We start from the raw sequence: 17,651 nt of genomic DNA, 5'->3' as shown, positions 1-17,651 counted from the left end.
TTTCTCTGACAGACCTCTAACTGCTGGTGAGAGGTGTCATTGTCTGGTCTAAGCATAGATTTAAAAGCTTGAAACTCCTAAATTCCAATCCCAACAGTGATAATGTCTCCACAGCTGTGATCATAGAGAAGTCAAATAACGTTTCTGGCCATGTCTCAGCATCTGTAAATGGGAATAGTAATATTTGCCTACCTAGCTATAGGGGTGTTGCGAGTTTTAATAAACTGATGTCTTTAAATAGTTTTGAAAACAAAAACTGCTTGATATTATCAATATATAAAACAGTGTCTTCTAATAGCCACAGTTATTGCAATTATGGCTCTAAAACATTGGGCCAAATTCATCCCTGCTGTAAACCCCACTGATTGTAAAAAAGTTAATCCAACAAAAATTGATCCACTGTATTTTGAATGTGCAATCTTATAACTTTTCCATAAGCACTTCCTTTGTTTCCTTTTGCCACTCCAACTTTTCAAAACTTCATTTTTGAAAAAATTACATAGAAACAAAGGAACTGCATCAGAGCTGAAGTCCATCTAGTTCAGTTTCCTGCTTCTTAAAGTAGGCAGTACCAGATATCTCTAAGGAAGATGTAAGAACCCTACAGCTGGTAGATCTGGGATAATCTGCCCCCAACATTAGGTCTCAGAATGGCAAGTTATGTTACATTTTTCCTTTTGATACCACAACTTATACAAAGTTGATGAAATTTTGACAAGTTACAGTGGAAAAAGGAAATCAAATCAAATTAGAAAGCAATGGCAAAAAAGAAAAAAGATGGAGAAAAAGGGAAAAGTTAAATTCACCATTTCAAAAAAAAAAATTCAGTTTTAAGAAGGAAACAATTATTTGTTTCAAAATTTCCCCACTGGAAAAATTGAAATATTTGATCAAAAACATTTGTAATTGAAAAATTTAATTTGTGCCAATGCCATTTTTTAAGTTCTGCTCTATTTTACCCTACTGTTTATTCATCTCATTTACCTTGTTCTTCACTGACGAACCAATAAAACATAGCATAAAGTTGTCTAAAACTTGATTAGGAAACAGAAGCACGCACCCACTACAGTTGAACCCAAATGGGAGGCTGGGAGAGACAAGAAACTGGATACCATATATGTTGTATGGTATTTAAAAATCAACTTCCAGAAGGTGACATTTCTCAATCATGCAAGAAAACAAACATCTACGGGGTCAAAAACAAAACAAAACAAAAACCTGCTTGTAATTAATGTTAGTTCAAAATCAACTTCTCTTGGAAATATTTTTGTTTTTTTTTCCCCCTCAACAGTCTTACATTTATTCAGTCTATGTCTAGCCTCTCAAAAGTCTAAAATAATTTACATAACATGTTTTTGTTGGGACTTTTACAAATCCACATCAGTGTCAGCAAAATTATTATCCTGAGTATGGCAAGAGATATGAATTCTAGGATTCTTTGTAATAATATAAACATAAAGATTAGGAGCTGCACAAAGTCATGTTTGTGTGAAACATACAGTACCAATCTGCTGTCCTTCTCTCTTGTCTCAAGAAAGAGCAACATACTACAAAACTACAATGAAAACACTCATACCCTATGCTAACTTCCCATTAGACAGACTAAGTATAAAATTCTTTCCCTAAATTACAGATCCTATCTGGCTCTAAACCAATAATGTGCTTAGCTTGTGTCAGTGGTGTATATACTACGGTATCTAGAAATCTTCACTTTGGAAACTCAGTTCACCTCTGTGACCTATCATCTTGTTAGAACAAAATTTGGAACTTTTTCATTTTCTGACTCACTCATAAAGGTCACTCTTCATATTATTTTCTAAGCTATGGAAAAACAAAAGAATGCAAATTTAATGTTGTTGTTGTTAATAGGCCAAGTCCTTAAAGTGAATGGGGATTTGCTTGAGTAAGGGTCTCAATATCTGACATGCTATATTTAAATGCCATCATATTAATCGCTCTACTTATGTAACTATAGCATTTCCAATATATCAAACAAACTGTTTTCTACCAGTACTATGTAGTTTCTCAGCAATTTCTGTAGTATATATTCTCTCTCTCAATAGTAAACCAAAGAAAGAACATATTTCATGATGGCATAAGCTTTCTTTCTTTGACTATACACCAATTCAAAGAAGGATCCTTTTGGTATTTCCATCAGGGGTGAAAGACTGAGATTTAGAACTGCCTCACACCACTATGCTACCTAGTGCAAACAGTCAGATAGTTCCCTATTATAAATTGTTTATTATATAAATCAGAAATGCACTTAGAAATATAGCAGTGCACATTTTATTGTAACAAAAGGGAGAAAAAAATCTGACAATCATATGCTGTTAGTTTCAGGGTACAGATCATGATGTACTGGCTGAACCAGACATATATAAAAAAAAAAATATGAATGTGTTAATATTACTCCTGATAAGCTAGCGTATGATTTCCAGTTTCTAGAGCAAAGGTCTGGCATGTACACCTGTGGAATGAAAGTATAGGCTAGTATGGTTATGGAAAATTTACCTAGAGTGTGAAAAAGAAATACAGTATATTTCAGGGGCAGTCAATTATTTTTGTCAAGGTCCAAATTTCTTGGTCAAGACATAATCAAGGTCCAGAGAAGCATTTTTCACACAGCAAAAACAATAATAAATAAATAAAAAGATTTTGTGATCCATTCAGAAGTGTCTGGTGGTCCGGATTTGGCCCATGGTCCACCTATTGACTACCCCTGGTAAATTTGGGTGTCTTATCTTATATTTAACACAAGAAACTTTCAGATGTAGTGAGACTGCCCTCTTCAAAATCTCTACGGATCCATTAGTTTGTTATTTGCTTGGGCCAAAATTGAAGCCTTTTGTTTATTTGCAACAGTGATATTCTGAACATAAGAACGGCCATACTGGGTCAGACTAAAGGTCCATCTAGCCCAGTATTCTGTCTTCTGACAGTGGCCAGTGCCAGATGCCCCAGAGGGAATGAACAGAACAGCTAATCTTCAAGTGATCCAACCTCTCTTGCCCACAACCAGCTTCTGGCAAACATACTGGCTAATAGCCATTGATGGACCTATCCTCCATAAATGTATCTAGTTCTTTTTTGAACCCTTTATAGTCTTGGCCTTCACAACATCCTCTGACAAGGAGTTCCACAGGTTGACTGTAAGTTGTGTGAAAAATACTTCCTTTTGCTTGTTGTAAACCTGCTGCCTATTAATTTCACTTGGTGAACCCTAGTTCATGTGTTATGAGAAGGAGTAAATAACACTTCCTTATTTACTTTCTCCACACCAGTCATGATTTTATAGGCCTCTATCATATTCCCCCTGAGTCGTCTCTTTTCCAAACTGAAAAGTCCCAGTCTTATTAATCTCTCCTGATACGGCAGCCATTCCATACCCCTAATAATTTTTGTTGCCCTTTTCTGAACCTTTTCCAATTCCAATATATCTTTTTTGAGATGGGGTGACCACATCTGCATGCAATATTCAAGATGTGGGCATACCATGGATTTATATAGAGGCAATATGATATTTTCTGTCTCATTCGCTATCCCTTTCTTAATGATTCCCAACACTGTGATTGCTTTTTTGACTGCCGCTGCACATTGAGTTGATGTTTTCAGAGAACTATCCACAATGACTGCAAGATCTCTTTCTTGAGTGGTAACAGCTAATTTAGACTCCATCATTTTATATGTATAGTTGGGATTATGTTTTCCAATGTGCATTATTTTGCGTTTATCAACACTGAATTGCATCTGCCATTTTGTTGCCCAGTCACCCAGTTTTGTGAGATCCTTTTGTAGTTCTTCACTGTCTGCTTGGGACTTCACTATCTTTTAACTATCTTGAGTAATTTATCATCTCCAAATTTTGCCACCTCAATGTTTACCCCTTTTTCCATGGTGCACTTAGAACAAACAAATAATTCAAATTAATATCCCCACATAGGCATGCTCTTAGGGTAAGACGCTGCAGTATTTCTACTGATCTATATCTATATTCTGCATATTGACCTGTTTGTTTAGAAACTTCATCATCATCACTATCATAACTGCATTGGCCGTTGGGGACCATCATTGATGTGCAATCAACCAATTGTCTCCACCCCTGATGATTGTGTGTCAGTGCTTGAGTCTCTGTGAAGTCCATTCCTGCCCACTCTTTTATGTTGTCAATCCATCTCTTCTTTTGTCTACCTCTTCTTCTCTTCCCCCGTACTGTCTCTTGGAGGATGATCTTGGATAAGCCAGATGATCTTGTTACATGGCCGTACCACTTCACCTTGCGCTTCTTCACGGTCGTCAGGAGGTCTTCATATGACCCAGCATGTTGGATGATGATGTTGCAGACCTCTTCATTAGTGACGTGGTCGAAGTAGGAGATGCCCAGGATTTTATGGAAGTATCTCATTTCTACTACCTGTATTTTCCATTCAAGTTCTGCTGTAAGGGTCCATGTCTCACATGCATACAGAAAAATGGATATGACCAGTGTGTGCAGCAGTTTCAGTTTGGATTCCAGGGAGATGTACTTGTTCCTCCAAATTGGTTTTAGCTTTGCCACTGTTGCTGTTGTTTGCACAGTTCTTGCCAGAATTTCTGCCTTTGATCCTTCATCAGTAATGATTGCCCCCAAATACTTGAACTGTTTCGCTGTCTCCAGCTCTTGTCCACTGACAGTGATATGTGAGCTGATCCTGTCACGTTTGTTTGTCATCAGCTTGGTTTTCTCTGCACTGATTTCCATGCCGTATTTTGTGGAGGTTTCAGCCAATCATTTCACAAGGTTGGCAAGTTCATCTTTGCTATGTACCAGGCCATCAATGTCATCAGCAAACTGAAGATTTGAGATTGTTCGCCCTCCAATGCTGACTGTGCATAAGTGAGCTTCTATGGCATCTGTCATTATGCGCTCCAAGTAGATGCTGAACAGTGTGGGCGAAAGAAGGCAGCCTTGCTGGACTCCAATACTGGTACAAAAACACTCTCCTATTGTGCCATTGTAGGAGCTGGATTTTATAATGTACTATGAGAATTAATGTAGGATTTAATTTCATTCTGTCAGCCACTCCTTTTGAATAGCAGAAAGGAATGACAGACCAGAACAATCCTTATGACTGATTATGGTCACCCTTTTGTTTTAGAATAAGTTATAAAGCTACTATGGTTTCCTATATGTATTACAAATTAGGAAGTAAGAGACAGGATTCTGTATTGTATCTATGTTAAGAAGATTAGAGGAATGTTGAGGGCCTGAAGCCCCAATGTGAATTGTTTTAGTTATAAGATTTAGCAAGGCTTGATTTACAATGTATTCTGCTGAATATACAATACTGCTGTCTGTATACCTTTGAAGGTTTCTGTAAGAGATTGTTTGTGTGAATGAGGCATGCATGCATCAGAAAAAGATAAGGTGTGAAAGCCATCACAAATGTCCAGATGGTCAAGAAGAAGTGAGAGACTTGGAAAAAACAGGAGACAATCAGAAAACATCCATTGTATCCAATGTTAAACATGTTAGCAGCATTGACGACCTCAGAGGTGCGGCAGGCACCCCCGAAGGCGAGACAACAAATAAGAGATAACGATGGGAAGCCTGACAATAACTATCAAATGATAACACCACTTAAGGACTAATGATGACAGGATGACATTGCAAAATGCATGGACTCAAATGGAAATGTACAACTATAAAGCTGGGGTGTTTTGCCATGGAACTCTGGGTTCAGTCCTGCAAAGCCTCGGAGCATCGGATCGCGACCGACAGAACCCAGCTCCACACTCGTGCTCAATCTAACTGGCCATAAGATTGATTTGAGTTACAACAGACTGGTAACTATGAACATCACTGGCAGGAGTGTGTGTGTGTGTGTGTGTGTGTGTGTGTGTGTGTGTGTGTGTGTGTGTGTGTGTGTGTGTGTGTGTGTGTGTCTAAAAAGCATATGCTAACTGTGGTATTCTCAATAAATGCTGTGTGCTTTGTATGAGCATAACACCATTGACAAGAACTGCACTGCTGGCCTTGGCATACAGTTGTTTAATGGTAAGAATAAGCTTACGGCCAACATTGTAGTTCTTCATGGTTGCCCAGAGAGCTTCATGCCATACTCTGTAAAACGCCTTCTTGAAGTCAACAGATGTGGTAGATGTCTTGTTGCAAGTACCTCTCACATCTCAGACCATGACTCCCTCGGTGGTCTTCGTAAGTCGGACACTTTTTACCTCAGTTTCTCATCTGTAAAACTAATATTAACTATTTTATCTCAGACGGTGTTGTGACAATTAATTAGCTGTTAGGCCAGACTATGGCTGGGCTTGGTCTGGTATGTGACGGACGAGAGCACAAGAAGAACACGAAGATTGAAAATCTGTTCTGTGGTACTTCTTCCAGCATGAAAGCCAGCCTGTTCTTCAGCGATGATATTCTCCCCTTGTGGCTTCAATCTGTTCAATATGACTTTCAACATCACTTTGCTGGGATGGCTAATTAAGCTTATGGTCTGGTAATTTTGACACAATTGCAGGTTGCCTTTCTTTGGCAGAGTGATGATTAGTGACTGTGTCCACGTGGAGAGCCACTCATCGGTCTGCCAGATCTTGTTGCACATCATGGTGGGTACATCTATTACTATTTCTCCTCTGAATTTTATCAGTTTGGCTGGGATGTTGTCAATACCTGTAGCCTTTTTGTTCTTGAGTGATTTCACAGCTGTCTTCACTTCTTCATGCAGTATTGGAAAGTCATCCTCCTCCATTGAATCTGGGCTGTCTAGGACACTAAGATCTCCATTTGTCTGGTGGTTGTATAGATCATAGCAATAATTTGTCCACCTATTGATGATGTCCTTTTCTTCTGTAAGACTGTTGCCTTCTTTGTCTTGAATTGCGTTAGCTTTGGTCCATCTTTCCTTTGTCAGATCTTTTACAATCTGGAAGGCTCGTTTGCTATTTTTATTATTGATACACTCTTCAATTTTAGAGCACTGTTTTTCGATCCATATCTCCTAGGCCACCTTCATTCCTTTCTTGATCTTTTTGCCAATTGCTTTGTATTTATCAGCTCCCTCAGTGCAGTTCTTGTCTTTCTTTATTTCTCTTCTAATGTCACACATTTGTAGTATTTCATTTGTGACCCAAGGTTTTGTCTTCTTATGTTGTTTCCCAAGAATGTCCATTGCTGCCTCATTCATTACAGCGTTGAAATTGTTGGTCATTGTTTCTACATCTTCCTCTAGAGCAAAGCAGCGGAGCAAATTTTCTGCCAATCGTTGCTTGGAATGACTCTGCAATGCTTCGGTCTCTAAGTCTTTCTAAGTCAAACTTGATTTTGGTGAACTTTGGCCTGATGATTTTCCTTAGCTGCAGCCAAAAGTTTAGCATTGCAAGGTCATGATCACTTCCAATATCAGCACCTGTGAAGCTCCTTGTTTTAGCTCTACTGATCCCAGAACAAAATTTTGCACCATGATGTAGTCGATCTGACTGTGATGCAAACCATCAAATGCATCCCACGTTGATCATCTGGATGCTTTATGTGCTCTTAATGTGTTTGCAAGAACCAGATTGTTATAGTTGGCAAACTCCAAAAGTCTCAGTCCTCTCATTGGTTACCGCATTACAGAAAGGGCTACAATAATCTCGCCAATCTGCCTGTGCGTCAGTACCCACTTTAGCATTCCAATCTCCCTGTACAATCAGGAGATCTTTCTTGTGTACCGTATTGATGATGTCTTGGAGCTGATTGTAAAAATCTTCAGTTTGCTCATCGTCATAGTCTGTTATAGAGGCACAGACTTGTATCACTGTGATACTGAACGGTACTGTCTTTAGACGGATGGAAGTAAGCCTGCTGATATTGGGTGGCATCCTAATACTGAATTCTTGATATCTTTATGCATAAGAAATCCTACACTGTTGACATGTTTGTCCTCTCCACAGTAATAGAGTACATGGCCATCTTCCGTTAGTGCCTTTCCAAAGTTCTTCCATCTGACCTAGGAGGTGCCAGAAGTATTGTTCCATTTCGTACGTGAGTTTTTTCAACTTCCCTATTTGTCTCAGTGTCCTTACATTCCATGTGGCTATGGTGATGTTATCTCTTCCACGGATCCTCTTTGTTGGGGTTACACCAGTAATATACTTGTCGCATCCACCCTGGTGGGAGACGGTTGGCGCAGTCATTATTAATCCAGGATGCGACCAATCTGGTATGGACATGATTGACTTGCTCATCATATGGTATGTCTTGGGCAAATTTCTAACCTGGCAGAGCCCATCAGTCTCCAGGCAGCCCCCCTTTAGTCACCTCTTATGACATGCAGGAGAAGCAGTAGGCCTATTCTGTCCCCGAACCCACAGGGTTTAGAAACTTAGCCATCAGTAAATTGGTTTGTTTTACTGAAAAAACATATTTTTAAGACATAATGATGTTAAGAAAAGCCTAATTCTACATAAAGAAAAAAAAAAAAGAGAGAGAGACGCACAAATGTATATCATATAACTGAAGTGCTGAGTACAGTCTACCTGGCGTAAAGAGAATACACCAAGCTAGCAATATTGGAAAGCTTTATATTACCACAAATGAAAACTTATAATATTGCACAAGTGTGCATGATGTTCTGGTACTGAACGCTGCATTTGAGTGGATGTGGGCAAACAAACAAAACCTCCTTTTTAAGAGGCTACATTTTGGCACAAATAAACAAAATGGAAAGAGCAGACTCCAAATGCAAAAAAAATCAGTCTTTTCACACACACACACACACACACACACACACACACACACACTCACCCCAGAAGAGGACTTTTCATTTAAAGGAGAAAATATTAACAGCAAGTCTCAGATCATCCTATTTGCTTTCATTGCATTGTCTGGCAACATCAGCTGTAAAGTCCATTAATAAGGACAGCAAGATAAAGTTTACAAACTACTTTCCAAGTAAGTTCTGGGCTTAGATTCCCAGTCTAAAGCAAAAAGGTCACCCCTCTCAGGCCAAAAAAATCAATCTTACACAGTCTGTGTGCATTATCTAATCTAGAGCCATGTTGTTGGTTGTGTAGTATATCTTCAAATGGCTCCATTATTTGTAAAACTTTTCAGATCTGAAAACACAGTCCGTTACAACTTTTTTTTCCTGCTGTCACATTTTACAATTCAAACCTAAAGCTTACAAAAACCCTTTAAAAGCAAACAATTGCTAAATACAGAAATATATTTATCTTAGTTCTATAAATCATACAAATATTTGGAAAACACTTTTAAGCTGAGTATTGGTAAATTACCAGGTGCAGAGCTCAGATCTGTTAATCTTTAGGTCACACTACAAGGCCCATCTCTTTTCTTTTGCCATCAGGTTTTTGAGGGTAGTGTGGTTTAAGGGTTGTTCGGCAACTGGTTCTAGGGGTTATCGTTTTGTCAATTTTGGTGATTTTACTGTGAGCAGTCTATTTGGATAGCGTGGGGCTTCATTATTATTGTATTTTAAGTTCTGTAATGTACGTATATAACAGAGGTTGGGCTATTTGACACTCATTAAAATAAAATATTACCACATTTTAACACCAAAGCAGGCTTTAAAAATGAATATAAACTTAATACAAGGACAAGCAATAGCAGACTAATATCCTGGCCATTGTTTAAGAAATATTTGAAAAAATAGCTTAAAAATATGAGGAACTGACCATATCACTTATAGTAAGTCTTCCTATGAAAGTATTAGATTAAAAAATAATACAAATTCACCTTTAGGTATATCACCTCTTCATCAGCAAAAAATCAATCAGCTTAAGAGCAAATAAAAAATTATGCTGAGACTTGCAAAATATTTTACATTTTTGGTTAATATTTTGCTGTATACAAAAGATAGCACTACTACTACTATCTATCCGCTGTAAATTAATCATTTACTATTTTGTTTACAATGGTTTAAATGATAGTGACGTACCTCACAAACTTACTAAATGAGCCAAAACTGTCCCTGAGACTGAGAAACAGGATTCAGATACAGTATGTATTATACAGAAAAGTCTCTCCACATACTCAGGGAAGATCATCTCAATAGTTTCCAGGGACCGGTCGATTACGGACTCTACAGAATGTTTAGTAAAATGCCACAAGGTAGCTTTCAGAAATGTTACTCAATTAACAAAACACACTATTTTTTACCTACCCCCTCAAGGATCTCAGTATTCTTTACAAATGTGACTTTAGCCTCAGAACGTATCTTGAGGCAGGTATTATTCCCAATTTCCAAATGGTGAAAACTGAGACATGTAGAAGTTAACTAATGAAAAGACACAATTCTCCATTCCAGTATTAAAAATATATTTAGAAGGATTCAATAATTTTAACTCCACTAATATTTCAGGTAGATCTAACATTTTGGCAGCTTTGATCTGCAAATGAATATGGTTGTGCAGGTCCTGCAAAATTTTATTTAAACTACATCTCTTCTCTCATTTCCTCCTCCTCCTCCCTATACTTGCCATTCACTTCTCTTGTTCCACCCTCAGAGTACCCAAGTTTGCACTGTTTCATTGTGTCATTATGTGGTTAAATATTTCATACTACTATTTTCACTCTATTATAAAGATGAGTGAATTTACTTTCCTACCCTTTGAATCTGTAGTTGTCAGGCAAGCTGACAGTGGTTCAAAATACTTGTGAGAAGTTGACAGATAGTTCTCCTAATGTGTACTGTCTGTGCACATGCACATGAACCTTAAGGAAAAACCATGTATAGCCAACATATGGATGTGAGAAAAATGTACAGATTTATGAGACTATGAAAAAACTCTCCCAGGCAAGTGATTAGAATTGATCATGATCATGTTGGAGAGTTTGGAGAAAAGCAAGACAAAGCTGGAGTACATTTAGCTAACTTCAGCATTAGCTTGGGAAGCAAGATACCAATGTCTGTTTCATGAAGACAAAAAGTGTTCCTCCAAAGCATTTTTACTGTCATGACATACAGCTGGGAGATTTGGAATTTCACCAAAAAGCAGAAGGAGAGAGAAAACTGAATCAAACATTCAAAGACCATGTTACTAGTAAAAAGTGAAAAAGTGAATCTGATCATAAAACCAAACTCATGGCCTTAACACCACAATGCAATGTGGAAAAGAATAAATTTCTAAAGTGACATGTGGCTTGGACTAACATCTGATGGATTTAGCTAATGACTAGGGAGTAGGAATGAGAAATAGGCAGAGAAGAGATGTGAAAAGGGTGGGGGGGAGAATGTTCAGTTTGTTGCAATAAGTCTTTGAACAAAAACTTTATAAATAACATTATTTTGAGTAATGCACAGAAAGCTATATTTTATAATCTATATTAACTAAAGTGCTTATTTGTACACAGACTACAGATAAAATCAAAACCCTGCTTAATACTGAACTTCAATGTGTCATGTAAACATTCACTATATGTAACTTTTATTCACCCTAACGATGTTATTAAATAGTTTAACAGTACTATAGCACAATAGCTTCTTCAAGAGATAAACCAACATGATTCCTATGCTCAGGTGTGATACTTGGTGGTCATATCTGGAGCAGAAGAGTAATGCTCCCACAGCCACCAGTGGAGCTGCTCTAGATGTTATGACAAGGAAAAGATATGGAGCCCTACCAGGTGGATTCCGCTACCTTCCCCAGTGGGCTGCTGGGCGTGGGTTAATTATCTTGTTTGTTAAAACTATGTTTGGGTCCAGTATGAGGGATTAAACAGTATGAGGGATTAAAGGTGTTCACAGATCCTGGGAACATGGTACCAAGTATATGGGATGATATTGTCTTTAGGTAGAGGGGTGGGCCTGAAGTCTAGTACAGTATAGCAAGAAACTCTCTCCCCATCCCCCAATTTGGTTTGTAGCAATCCTCCTATGCAGGCAGGGTTGTGGGAGTTTTTAGCAATGGTGTTGAAACTCCTCTTAATTCTTTGGCGGACGGTGAATCAGGACACCTGCCCCCTCTCCCTCCCCATTCTTTCTCCATCACCTCCTCCAAGACCCGCACTGGATCATTTTTTGCCTGATTGTTCTATTAGAATGGAATTGATAATGTGGCGGCTGATTTAAACCATATTACCATATCTTGTCTTTCTTCCTGCTCTGTAAGGGCCAAATCACAGTCCCCAACAATGGCATGGGAATGGGTACCAACTGGTCTAACGTAAACAATTATTTAGAATGCTTGTTCCTTCATACAATAGTGATGTGTCGTTACAGAGCAGTAAGTGTTTTTCGGGATACATCTGTATACCTTAATTTCCATTCTGAAAGGGTTTTACTGTGATACAGCATAGTCTGAGTCATACAGGAAACACTGCATGCACTCCAACAAAGTCAAATGACGGTTTGATGAACATACTAAAAAAATCTCTCTAAAAACAAAAGAAAAGCATCGCTCCTATATATTTCTGCATCAAATTCAAACTCCTTATCCCCACCTCTTGGTTCTTCATAGCTCTGCTCCTGCCTACTTCTGTCTCATCTCCTACTGCTTACACCCAATGCTTTGTGTCAATTTGACATGTCTTGACATTTCCCTGCTTTCCTTCTTCCACAAACACCTCTGTGCCTTTTCTCATGCTTGGAATGCCCTCCTAGATCCTGTGCACTATTCAGGCTCACTCTCTTCCGAATTCCTCTTCAGGACACTTTATATAGCATATATATAGCTATAATGAAAAAAATAGAAATTGAGATTATTTGCCAAATGAAAAGATCTCCAAATTTAAATTTGAGAACACTATTTTCCCCAGGAGTTCCTTTATTTTGTATTTATTTATTGTTGATGTGGTAATTTATTGATGAGTTATTTATGCTGCTTTAGATATTGATTTTATTTGGCCATGTTGTCTTTTTCAAAATGCCTAGTTTTAGGGATACACAAGTATTTTTTCTGTTAGGCACCCAGACACCTTCAAATACAAATGCCATTGAAACAAAATTGTAATGACTGTTTTAATAAAGAGATGTGTGTATTTTCAAATGACTTTCAACAACACTGACGAGGGAAATCATCTTAGTCTTTTTTAAAAAAAATCCGAATTCAAAAGAAGGATTATAAGATTAATTTCTCTCTGACAACCAGTTTAGTATCCTTAGTTACCTAGAGGTCACTGGTTGGAAAAAGAGATAAAGATGCACGGAATACATCTCTAAATTATTCATAATCACCTTAAAGTGCACTCTACCAGCATTGTAATATGTCATTTTATAAAGACACACAAAGGTTCATAAAGAAAAGCACATGAATAAGCAGATGACCAAGAGCATTATTGTTAAAGCTACAGCAGAAAGTTTAATATTTCAATACTGTATATGTTTAAATCAACAGCATACATAGGTGATGAAAGCCAGTCTCTGAAAAATTTATTATTCTGTTAGAACAAGTTTACACTTAGAGTGAGTTCTAAAAACTCCATGCCATTAGGAAGTTTTACTAGGTTTACAGTGGAAATAAAAACAGAAATAAAAATAGATGACAAACGAAAAATAGAGTGTACTTTAAATATGATCAGAGTGGGCTTTTTCTCCCTTTATATCTGCATATTTTCCATTTCCCCACTGCAATCAAACTTTGCTTAATCTTTGTGAAGTCCTGAAATTGCTTGTTCCCCTTTTCCAAATTAAGAGTTTTGACAGGAGAAGTTGACCTGGTTACTATTACAATGATACTTTATTTAAGCTAAAAATTGTTCACCAATATCCTTTTGTTCAATAAAGTCATCATGTTGTATTAGAGTTGTCATGTTTTCAATGATTTACAACATAAGCTTGGCTCTAAACATTTTTTTCCTACTAGTTCTTATTATTACTTCAGCTTCTAAATAATTGAGCTGTATTCTGATAATTTGTACTATTGATTATGACACAGTTATTTGCTAATGAGCTCTATGACAGTGTTTTCTGGATGGTATTCCTCAGAAACACTGCGTCATGTAACAACACAGCAGGATTTGCACAAATGTTTAAATGGCCATGACTTCATATACTTAACCATCACCATATCAAATATTGGAAATTGAACATACATTCCAACAGACAACATATTATTGTTTTATTTAGCAAATTCAGACAAGAATATATTAGCTACTCCCAATGTAATTCAATTTAATTCTTTATTAAACTTTTACAACCATGAAAACATATGTGATGTATAGAAAGTTATATCCAAATAATTTTGGTTCTCTGGGGTGACTACCAGTAAGGATGCATGTGGCCATAACTTATGAGCTCAAAGCTTTCTAGTGTTTGTTGGGTTGTATGCTTGACCCAAAGAGTATAAAATGGAGAGAGTTTCTAATTGACATAGTTCCTGACACTGAATCAATAATCCATAGTCTTGAAGAACTGGGGAAAATATGCAGGGAATATAGATCCATATAAACAGTAGTATTCAGGAACCAATTACTGACAAATTGCCTTTCTTCTTTGGGTATTTCCTGTGTGGGTGCACATTCTTGTGAAATTAAGTAAGCAGTAACAATCCGTGACTACAGCAGTATTGGGTGCTTCAGAAGAAAAGCAAGAAATATTGTAACTGGCATCTATGGAATAACCTACCCAGAGAGGGTACACACAAAGTACTAACAGATCCTGCTAGCTATAAAGTTCCGAGCCCATATGCCAAGGACTCTCATACTCCAAAAGTGGGCATCCATACTGACTAAACAAATGAATAATTAGATTTTACATTGATAAATAATATTTTAAATTACTTAATAATTAGCATTTTGTGGTATAAAGAGATCACTCTGGATTATGAATTTGTCTCTAGCATATTTTCTTTTACCATAGTGAATTGCCAGTGTGCCCCAAATATCCAGGCAGTGAGAGGTACCTCCCCGTGTGGATTATCCCCTTACTGCCATCTCTACTGCACCATCTGTCGAATCTCCAAACCCCAGAGGGGCTTCTCTGCATGTCCAGTATCAATGAGGGGTGGGTGGGGGGAAAGAGGGGAAGATACAGAGACTGGGGAAGTCAGAGAGGAGTAGATGGACCTGGTTCTGCACAGTTTACTCAAGAAGATAATACAATCCTAATCTGTGTGATCTTTTCCACGTAGCCTTTCCCTAGAGCAACAACGCGAAAGAACAGTCCTTTGGCGCCAAATAGCTAGTGAGCTGAGGAAGGCAGAGTCAGAGTAAGAGGTTCAATGTCTCTGCACACATGCTCCTGGCTGCCTGCGAATCCCAAGAGGTAGTCAGGTTTGGGGTCAGGCCCTGTAACATTTTTCAGTGGGGTGCTGGGGATGGCCATGAGGAAAATGTGGAAGGATCTACCCAAGGGAATAGTCATAGAGCCCAAGCCTATTCAATCCCTTTCCATTGATTTCACTACAGGAGGGAATGATCTGGGCCAGTGTCTTTAAGAAGCTAGGAAGGAGGTTATTAAATAAAGGCATCAAGTGCATTGTCACTCAATTTGCAAGAGACTTCAATTTGCTTTAACAATTTACCTGAGAATAAATGTAATAGAAAGGAACATAACAAAAGTTATTGGTAACTGACAAAATGGCTGAATTTTCTGTATATTTTGCAAACAGCCAGGTACGGGTAGTGGCAGGATGGCTAATGGGAACCAGGATATGGAAGTAGAAATTACCACATCTGAGGTGGAAGTCAAACTTGTTTAACAGGACTAAATCAGGGGACTGGATAATTTCCATCCAACAATATTAAAGGAACTGGGACATGAAATTACAAGTCCAATAGCAAGGATTGTTAATCAATCTGTAAACTCGGGGGTTGTATACTATGACTGAAGAATTGCTAATAGAACTCCTATTTTTACAAAAGGGAAAAAACATGATCCAGGAAACTACAGGCCTGTTAGTTTGACTTCAATTGTATGCAAATTCTTGAAACAATTTTGAAAGAGGAAGTAGTTAAGGAAATAGACGTAAATTGTAATCGGGATAAAATACAACATGTTTTTACAAAAGGAAGATCATGCCTGATTTCCTTCTTCGAGCAAATAACTGATTTTGTAGACAAGGAAATGCAATAGCTCTCATCTACACAGATTTCAGTAAGGCATTTGATACAGTTCCACATGGGAAATTATTAGTTATATTGGAGAAGATGAGGATTCATATAATAACTGAAAGTCAATAAGGAATTTGTTAAAGGGGAGAATACAACATGTCATACTGAAAGTTAAACTGGCAGGCTGGAGGGAGGTTACAGTGGAGTTCCTCAGGGATCGGTCTTGGTACCAATCTTATTTAACATTTTTATTAATGATGTTGGCACAAAAAGTGGGATTGTGTTAATAAAATCTGCGGCTGACACAAACTTGGGAGATATTGCCAATATGGACAAGGGACAGAATATCATACAAGATCTGAATGACCTTGTAAAATGGAGTAATAGAAATGGGATGATATTTAATAGTGCAAGATCATGCATTTAGGGATTAACAACAAGAATTTTTGCTAAAATGGGGATTTATCAGTTGGAAGTGACAGTGGAGGAGAAAGACCTGGGTGTATTGGTTGACCACAGGATGACTATGAGACACCAATGTGATGCAGCCATGAAAAAGGCTAATGCAGTCCTAGGATGCATCACGCAAGGTAGTGCCGTACAGACAGGGAGGTGTTAGTACCATTATACAAGGCATTGGTGACACCTCATCTGGAATACTATGTGCAGTTCTGGTTTTCCATGTTTAAGAAAGATGAATCCAAACTGGAACAGGTGCAGAGAAGGGCTACTAGGATGATCCGAGGAATGGAAAACCTACCTTATGAGAGGAGACTCAAAGAAACTGGCTTGTTTAACCTAGCCAAATGAAAGCTGAAGGGAGATACTGTGTCTATAGATACATCAGAGAGATAAATACCAGGAAGGGAGAGGAGTTATTTAAGTTAAGTGCCACTGTGGACACAAGAACAAATGTATATAAACTGGCCATCAGTAAGTTTAGCCTTGAAATTAGATGAAGGTTTCTAACCATCAGAGGAGTGAAATTCTGAAACAGCCTTCCAATGGGAGCAGTGGGGACAAAAAAATCTAACCAGTTTCAAGACTCAGCTTGCTAACTTTATGTAGGGGATAGTATGATGAGACGGACTATAGAGAATTCTTTCCCAGGTGTCTGACTGGTGGGTCTTGCCCACATGCTCAGGATCTAACTCATCGCCATACCGTCTGAGGATGTAGCATAGCCATGAAATTTTGGGATTTCCAGTCAATGGTCTTTTAGAGTAATATCACCTCCGTGTTAAATTTCACATTTTGGACAATACAGGAAAAGATTTTTACTTGAGGTGCATTCCCATCTTTGTGTGTTTTGACCTTACTCTTCTCTGTATATTACCTGTATCACCCATTCCAAAGTGGATAAATTATTTATTCAACATCAGGAGTAGAACACCGACATGTATTTTTTAATGTCATAAGAGCCTATAGGAAGTGACAGCTTCTTCATAGTCACTTTGTTATCTTTAGACAGATAGTACTTTATTTATTTATAACTGTCACTATATATATAAAACTAGACAAAAATCAGGTTGCTAGCTAGTCAATTTCCTGCCATTATTTGTTTGGGTGGGGTAGCAGCAGGCACTGATATGGCAGAGGTGTGGTAGCAGGGGAAATAGTAAACCTCATTTACCAAATGCTTGTCTTTCAGAAAAAAAAT

At 37.8% G+C, this 17,651-nt stretch overlaps 1 protein-coding gene across 1 annotated transcript in view; it reads right to left on the bottom strand.

The window, feature by feature from the left end:
• The window catches only part of WDR70 (WD repeat domain 70), a 252,518-nt gene that overhangs the window by 75,204 nt on the left and 159,663 nt on the right, over positions 1–17,651 (bottom strand). The gene's annotated exons all lie outside the window — the stretch shown is intronic.

Source organism: Trachemys scripta, chromosome 6 (genome assembly GCF_013100865.1).
Source record: "Trachemys scripta elegans isolate TJP31775 chromosome 6, CAS_Tse_1.0, whole genome shotgun sequence".
Taxonomy (NCBI): Eukaryota; Metazoa; Chordata; order Testudines; family Emydidae; genus Trachemys; species Trachemys scripta.
The sequence above is the reverse complement of the archived record's forward strand: the minus strand, read 5'-3'. Positions and strand labels throughout refer to the sequence as shown.